We start from the raw sequence: 7,807 nt of genomic DNA, 5'->3' as shown, positions 1-7,807 counted from the left end.
ATGGTGGTGGTGAATAGATACTTTAAACAAAGGTATTTAAATCAGTGGAGCGTGATGATATGACAGCTTGCCATTTACTAGATGAATTATTCTGAGCAAGTGCCTTATTTCCTTTAAGCTTCATTTTCCTGATTTCTTCACACATTCTTTTAATCAAGAAATATGTACACCATGGACATAACCAACAGTGTGGCAAAGGCCTGGGGAGGAGCTGGGGCTGGGTGCTGTTGGTGGTGAGGGGGGGACAGGAAGGGCAGCCAAGGGGAGAAATGAGGGATGTCTGTAATATTGTCAACAATATATTTTTTAAAAATAAATATGTACACCATTATAAACTTCAAGAGGGCAGTGCTCATGTCTATTTTGATGACTCATGCCTATGCAATGATTGGAATATAGTCAGCACTCTATACTTGCTGAATGACTCTCTAAGACAAGGGAGAGATGAATCATGGCATTGTACCAAGAAGGGAGGATTGTCCTCCTACTTGCTGAATGTAAAGAAACATTTGTAGGTGGCAACAGATAATAAGAGAGGGAGGCCTGTGTCAAAGCTAGAAGATATGGGGAAAGACCCTCAACAGGACAACCAAACCCTCTGATTATGCTGTGGATCAAAGAGCCCTGTCCTCTCAAAGAGGAAATTAGAGGAGAGCTAATGTACGGGTGAATAGAGAATGCATTTTAAAGGGATGAAGTAGTTATGTCTGTATTACAAAAAAATATATACTACACACAATTAGTTTAGAAAAAAGGCAACAAAAGAATGCTATGGTGTGTTTTCATGTTTTTGCTTGTGTGTAGATGTGCATATTTGTATATGTATATAAACACCAAAAGAATATATAGCAAACTTGGCCGTTTTGGTTTACTGTGGGAAATGATGGGATAATAAGGGGTTTGCATTTTTACAACGAGCTATGCTGCTTTCATAAGCAGTGAAAACAATAGGAACCCTACCTCATAGCTAATGTTTATAGCATATGATAAATTCTGAAATAGATTTTTAACGAAACAAAGGAAAGGTAGTGCCTTTTTTCTTTATCTCTTTATTTCTCTTTTGCAAGTCAATATCAATATCATTCTCTTCTATATCAATGGAAATATATTGTATATGAAATTTGCTTAACAGTTCACATTTTTGTCTTCGGTTCTAGCATAAAGTTATGCTTTGTCCTTATGTAGGCAAGCCAGAGAGGACAGTCACAGGAATAAATCATAACTTCATGTCAAATGTCTAGCTCAATTGTACCTAATATCCATGAACAACCTCATACGTTCCAAATTCATTCTATAATTGAATCAAAATTCAATCAGCTATCACACAGCTCAGCTTGCACCATCATTGTTCTCCACAATTGTATTTGAGGTAAAATATTCTCTCTAGTGAAACTTAAAACAGCCAGGTCTCCAAAGATGTCCACCAAGCATGAAAATACAGAACAACGGTTGAAACATTCTAGCCAAGTAAAAGTGGGTTTATAAAATGCAAATGTATCATGAAGCAGGGACCTGAAAGCCACCATCCCTTTCTGTCCAAGGGGTCAGCCCCTTCCAGGGGGAGCCTCATGGAATTGAACACTTGCCACTGGTCTTCCCTTTTAAAAATAAACCGTAGTTTCTCAGCTGCAGATGTGAGTCTTAAGGATATGTACCAAACAAGTATTCCTAATCGTTATCTATTTTCTGAATTATTGCCTATTACTGAGCTATCCTATATAATAAAAGCCTAATATGCAAATCGACCAAAGGACCAGTGAAACAACTGGTTGCTATGACATGCACTGACCACCAGGGGGCAGATGCTCAACGCAGGAGCTGCCCTCAGCCTGCAAGCCCCAGGCAGCCAAGGCGGTGCAAGTGCCCCCACCACCCCACCCCATCGTCCCGCCTGTTATCCCACAGATTGGCCCTGATCACCGGCCAGGCCTAGGGACTCAACCCATGCATGAATTTCATGCATCAGGCCTCTAGTAGGAAATAAGCTGTGTAAAGACTATAATGCCCTGTATGTATTTTTCCAATTGGGTCATATTTGTGCATTGCCCTGTTTGAGCCCACCCCTGCCTCACAGGCTGGATTTAACAGGGTTGGCTCTTGGCCATCTGGGTTGTCAGAATCCCTATAAAAACCAGTGGAGTGTGTGTCGTGAGGAGATTGGACAGTGAGCACATCAGTCCCTCCAGATTTCCGATGAATTGTCCCAGGTGATTGGGCAATGTAATTGTCTGCAGAGTGTGTATTCGGTGCTTCTATGCAGTGCTGAACGATGCTGATTAGTCACATTTTCTTATGGCAAGAAAATAAGCTCTAAGAAAACCCAGACCAGAAGAAAAGAAACCAACCAGTAGATGTCTCTGTGGTGCTTCAGTTCAGTCATGGTTTTGGGTGTTTAGCCACAGATGTCTGTGGGTTCAGAGAAGCAATGATATGAAGATTTGCACCTTTTATTTTGGGCAGGTGCGTGGAGGCCCAAAGTGCCCTAGAAATGTACCAAAACTCTTCCACAGTAAGTTTTCTATACCCTCTGACAATATACCTACCGTATTTGCCGGCGTATAAGACGACTGGGCATATAAGACGACCCCCTAACATTTCCACTCAAAATACAGAGTTTGTTATATACTCGCCGTATAAGACTACCCCCTCTTCCGCACACCTTCCACACACCAAATAAAAGGTAAAACAATATCAGATTTGATTTTAAAGAGGGAGAGAGCAAGTGCCGGGCAAGTCCCTAGCAAGTTTGCTGGCGTGACAGTTTCACCTTAAAAGCCTTCAAACTCCTCTTCATCATCTGATATTAAAAGTTCATCAACGACATCTTGGTGCCATGATAGGGATGATAGGGGTTTGACTGGTCGACATTTTCTATGCTGTACTGTACAATGGGGCAGTATTGTGGTTGGCTGTTGGCTGTATACAAAGCCTGATTTGATTGGTCCCTGCTCCCTGTTTGCCCGCCCTGTCACTATAGCAGTCTGGTCCACCCTTGCATCAGCATCTCCCTGCGACCTCACTAGTGCGCAAGTGCGAGCTCTTCAACATTCTAACAGGCACCATGATAGCGCAAAATCGTGAATCTTCAATGCATATGTAAAGAAATATACGGTAACCCGAATTTACCACACTCGCAAAATCGCACACAGCCAACCATACACCCAGTATGGTATCGCGATTCGTGATTTTGCGCTATCATACTGGGTGTATGGTCGGCTGTGTGCGATTTTGCGAGTGTGGTAAAATCGCATAACAGCAAAATCGCATAACAGCCGAGCATACACCCAGCAGCGCTGCTGATGCCTGAACGGTATGTGGAATGAAGTGGGCGGGCATCGGGAGGCCACTATGGCACGGGGCAAGCACTATGGGCAGTCTATCTGAAGTGTACCTGGCGTATAAGACGACCCCCCACTTGGAGGCATATTTTTCAGGGCCAAAAAATCGTCTTATACGCCGGCAAATACGGTACATTAACATCTTCACTTCTGATCTCATCTTAAAAACAATAAAGAAGGGTACTTTACTTACAAAGAGAGTCAGTTATGAACATTGAACAAATTTCTGCAAAATGATCACATTTGTAATTTTAGAAGCGGGTATCCAGGTGAAAGACATTTGACCCAAGAAAAAATATATTGTGTCATACTCAGCTGTTCTAATCCCCAAATAGCAGAGGAAAAGGCACTCCGGAAGGAAACAGGACATCATGAAAGGAGTCCACTGACAGTAGAGATGACAATTTGGAAAGGTCCTGGGGGCCCGCAGAGCTCATGCTTCCTGTCTGTTATCATTCAAGCATTCTACTGTGGCCTCAGTGCTGGGCCCCTGGGCTGGAGCCTGGGGGCATTTCTGCAGTGCTGGCGACCTGCCCCTGGGGAAAATCACATGATGCCCAAGAGTCCCTTCAACTCTCTTTAGCATTTCAGAATGGAATGTAGAGATTTCACTAGCACTAAAGCAATCATCCTGGGTCCATTTTGTAAATAGAATATTTGCAGAGAAATTATTAGAGTGGGACTTACCTGCTCTCTAATGACAGTAAAGGAAGAAGATGCTCAGCTCACTTAACAATGGGTGCATCTCCTTGTGAGTTTACTATAGGAAAAAACTACACGTCACATATATTTTTTAAAGTTTAGTTAAAGAATTACTGTGATGATCCTCTTATGAGGTTAAAAATCTTTTTCTTTATTGAATCAAGCAAATGATAATTGCCATAAGACGTCTTTTCTGTAAGTGTGGATATTTTAATTACAAATTTTAAAATTGACATTGTTATTGGGATAATTATGGACTCACAAGGAGTTGTAAGAAATAATACAGAGAGGTCAGTAGACACTTTGCCCAGATTTCTCCAATGGACCCTTTTGTGAAACTATACCATAATATCCCACTGACACGATCCATTAATCGCATTCAGATTTCCTCAGTTTTGTGTGTACTCATCTGTGTATGTGTATGTGCATGTGTTCAGCTCTGTACAGTTTCGCAACATGTAAGTTTGTGTTCCCACCACTTATGGTTGAGATACTGAGCAGTTTCTAAACCACAGGACCCCTCCTGTTGCCCTTTAATAATTATACCCGCCTCTTTGCAGCCCCTTCCCAGCTTCCCCCTCACCCAGGGTTACCAAACCTTGGCAATCATTCATGTATCCTCCATCTCTACATTTTTTTTTCCACTTCTCAACTGTTATATAAATATTGGTAGAATCATGCAGTACATAACCTTTGGGGATTGTCATTTTCACTCAGCATGATTCCTTGGAGATTCGTGCAAGTTTTCCAGTAGAGCATAGTTGGTGTCTTTTTACTGCTGAGTAGCTTTCCAGGCTATCCGTGTGCCATAGTTGGTTAACTACTCACCTGTTGAGGAACATCTGATCAGATTCTAGTATTTCACTATGACAACTAAAGCTAACATGGAACTCACATCCGGGTTTTTGGATAAACATACGTTTTCATTTCTCTGGGATTAGTGCTCAGGAGTGCAGTTACTTGGTCACGTGGTATGTGCAGCTTCTATGCAGCTTTCTAAACTGTTTTCAAAAGTGACCATACCATTTTAATTTCTCACCAACAATATACTAGTGACCTGGTTTCTCTGCCTCCTTGTCGGCATTTGCTATTATTATGTTTATTTTATTTTAGCTCTTCTGATAGGTATATAGTAATATTTCATTGTATTTTTAATTGCATTTCCTTAATCGCTAATGATGGTTGAACATATTTTCATATGCTTATTTACCACCTATACAGCCTCTTTGATGAAATGTCTGTTATGTCTTTTGTTCATTTTCTAATTGGATTGTCTTGATTTCTTACTGTGTTTTGGGAATTTCTAGAAAAGAAACCCTATACAATAAAGAGCAGAAATCTCAGGTCCTGTGTACTATAATAGTTTGTCAAAATCCAAGAGTAGAGCCACAGTTGAGAATGTTGGAAAGAATTAGATTCAAATTATGGCTGAATAAAAACACGTTTAAAGAGGTCATCTATCTGAAGGAAAGCTCATGCACACTGCCCCCCAGGGTGACTTCAGAGCAGCCAAGAGGGATGTGTCCCTGGAGGAGTCTAAGCAGGGAAGGGAGCAGCCAGCGACAGCCGAGTGGCAGGGAATTTCCAAACAGCATTTCTGAGGGAAATAACCCAATGGGAAGATGCCTGGAGTTTTAAAGGGGAATACAATCATAGATACTATTGTAAAGAGATGTAGCTGCCAAAACTTTTCTCTCCACATTTCCAGAAAGTTTTATAGTTTTGAGGAAAAAGTAGGCTATGGGATTATTTGTGTAAAGATGTCCTTCTCACTCTCAGAATACAAGTATTATTAAAATACTAAAGGCCCGGTGCACAAAATTCGTGCACAGGTAGGGTCCCTAGGCCTGGCTGGTGATCAGGGCCAATCTGTGGAGGGACTGGCAGGGCGATCGGGGTGGGGGGGGGCACTGGCACCCGCCTTGGCCAGCCTGGTGCCGCCCACTTGCCAGTCCTACCTCCAGATTACCCAGTGATTGCCTCCTTCTGCAGGAAGCTCCCACCGCCGCTGGTTGCCTCCCTCTGTGGGAGGCTACTGGTGGGGTGATGGGGGGAGGCACCGGCCCACTCGCCAGCTGGCCCTACTCTGCCCGCTCGCCAGCTGGCCCCCCTGCAGCCACTGGCGGTTGCCTCCCTCTGCAGGGCGACCTGCAGGGCGATGGGGGGAGGGGTGGCCTGCTGGCACCCTCCTTGGCTGGCCTGCGGCCTACAGGCTGGGGGAAGCTCCTGAGTTGAGTTTCTGCTCCCTAGTGGTCAGTGTGCATCATAGTAACAAGTCATTACTCTGGTCCTTCCACCGTTCGGTCAGTTTGCATATTAGGCTTTTATTACATAGGATTATAAAGAGAAAGACAGAAGGAGTTGGTGATGGATTTTGGTTCCAATTTTAAATGAACCTTTTATTCCACGTACAAAAAGCTGCAAGAAAAAATATGGAAAGGAAAAGAACCATTTGATATTGAAAATAATTCTTCACACACATATACATACACACACTCATACATCCGCGGTGACTGTTTTGGCAATCAATTCAGAAAATACTTATTAGGTTCTGTCTTAGCCCATTCAGGCTGCTATTACAAATACCATAAACTGGATTACTTATAAATAGCAGATATTTTTCACGGTTCTGGAGGCTAAGAAGTCCAAGATCTAGTTAATTTACACATCACTGCACATGTTTATCTTTTTGTTGTTGTTGTTGAAAATATTTAAATTCTACTCTCTTAGCAAATTTCAATGATACAATGAAGTGCACCTTTTGGATTTTGTTCTATGTGAATACACTACTTATTTAAAAATAGATTTTTAAACAGAAGAAGTCCAAGATCAAGATGCTGACAGATGTGGTGTCTAATCAGAACCCACTTCCTGGTTCCTAGACATCTGTCTTTCCCCTATATTGTCCCATGTCAGAAAGGTGACGGAGCCGTCTGGGGTCACTTTTACAAGGGCATGAAACCCTTTCATGAGTGCTCCAGCCTCGTGACTTAATCACTTCCCAAAGACCCCAACTCCTAATACCATCACATTGGAGATTAGGTGTTAATATTGGAAATTTTGGGAGGCGCAAATATTCAATCTGTAGCAGTCTTCTATTGTAATTCGTTGCAATGGAAGCCATACAAGGAACTATAAGGTAGACTTTGCCAGTAAGAGAGTCGTAATATAATTGGGGGAATAAAGCTCATATAGGTGAGGTCTGAATAGATGAGAAAGGAGAAAGAGAAGCACACAAGCATTTGTCAAGTGTACTATGGACTATTTATGTATGTTAATAACAATATTTTTTTCATTGATCTTGATGATGATTCTTTAGTTTTATGTTTCTCGACTCTGCTTTACATCATGGATCCCTTTAAGGAACTGATGAAAGCTTTGTATTCCCTAAATAAAAAATGAAAATACGTACATATATATTTTGCTTACTATATTCAGGAGAATTTAGGACTGCTGAATTTAATCCATGAACTTCAAGTTAAGAAATTCTGTTATTAGGCTTATGGAGTATTACTCCTCACTAAAGAAAGAAGCTGACTTTTAGAAATTTGCATGCTTAAGTGACTCTACAAAATCATACAGCAAGACCTGGATGGGTGGCTTAATTGGTTGCAGTGTCATCCCCGGTTGGTGCATGTACGGGAGGCAACTGATCTCTCTCCTCTCTCTCTCTCTCTCTCTCTCAATCTTTCTCTCTCAATCAATCAATAAAAACACATTCTTGGGTGAGGATTAAAAATCATACAGCAAGAAAGTTTGGGGGGTCA

Source organism: Myotis davidii, unplaced genomic scaffold, assembly GCF_000327345.1.
Source record: "Myotis davidii unplaced genomic scaffold, ASM32734v1 scaffold38, whole genome shotgun sequence".
NCBI classification, from domain to species: Eukaryota; Metazoa; Chordata; class Mammalia; order Chiroptera; family Vespertilionidae; genus Myotis; species Myotis davidii.
This window is presented reverse-complemented; position numbering follows the sequence as displayed.